At 31.1% G+C, this 1,123-nt stretch overlaps 1 pseudogene; it reads left to right on the forward strand.

Annotated features, from left to right (window-relative positions):
• Positions 1–206: 206 nt before the first annotated feature.
• LOC106315183 overlaps positions 207–1,123 on the forward strand; it is a 44,194-nt pseudogene continuing 43,277 nt past the window's right edge.

Consider the following 1,123-nt stretch of genomic DNA (forward strand, 5'->3'; position numbering starts at 1 on the left):
CCCCTCAAGCAGGAAAAAGAAACATTTTTCGAAACCTGCAACTGAAATTTTTTAGTTAGGAGAGTATGTCTTTAAAGGAGAGAGATTAAGCAATTGAAAGAGATGTTAATCAGTGAATAATGTAATTTTGATCAAAAAACTAGATTTGTACCGTCAGGAGATGGTTGGCAAATGTGAAGGAGACGAGAAACAAACATGGTGCAGTAATGGCGATCATGATGCAATTAGATAGGGTTCCTGTTACCGGAGGTGGTGGTGGGGAAGGAAGTGAAGGAGGTGGTGATATAATTAATGTTGGAAGTCTTGCTCTGATGTCTGCGGTGTTTACCATCGCTTCTGTGCTTACTGTCACTTCTGCATCTAATATCTCATCTAATATCTTTTTATCTGCTTCTTTGGGGATGATTGGTAAGTGCAGTTTTTTGCTGTAGAATTTAATCTATAGATTTATTTGATGTAGCTTTCCTTGCTGTAGAATTCTAAAGCACTAATTTTTTGCTCTGGAAATAAAGTTCTCTACGGCCATATTTTGATTTTGCAGAGATTTTTTTTGCTGTGAACTTTTTAAGAAAATCAAAACTCGATTGGTTGACATATATAGCTGTAGACTAAATTTTGGCTCTCCAGAACATCTACATCCCCAACCAATCATCTCCTTTGTTTATTAATCTCTTTTTTTGTTTGTTTTCCCATATCTCTTTTTTCATTCTAGCTCTCTTTGTTTATTCATTTCTCTCTCATCACTATATCTAGTGCCTGAGATAAAATCGTATCACATGTAATCTTTCTATAGGATTTGGTAGAATCACGCTTAATAGGGGTAAAATGGTATTAATTAATTGGAAAAACTGTTCGTAGAGAAAAAAAAAATGGTAACTATGTCCCTTTAAACTAATCTATATTTTGTGTTATATTTTTCTATAACACCCTTTAATATTTATGAAAATAATTTTAATAAATAGTTTTACAAACAAAAAAAATTTGGAAAAATAGTAACATTTGTTAAAATACCTATATGAACTTAATGATATTTTTTCCAGTTATAAAAAAGTTAAAATTATAAATTTCAGATTATGTTCTAAAAAAAGTAGAAATTACATTCTACTTTTTTTCATTGAATCTA

This window comes from Brassica oleracea, chromosome C9 (genome assembly GCF_000695525.1).
Source record: "Brassica oleracea var. oleracea cultivar TO1000 chromosome C9, BOL, whole genome shotgun sequence".
NCBI classification, from domain to species: Eukaryota; Viridiplantae; Streptophyta; class Magnoliopsida; order Brassicales; family Brassicaceae; genus Brassica; species Brassica oleracea.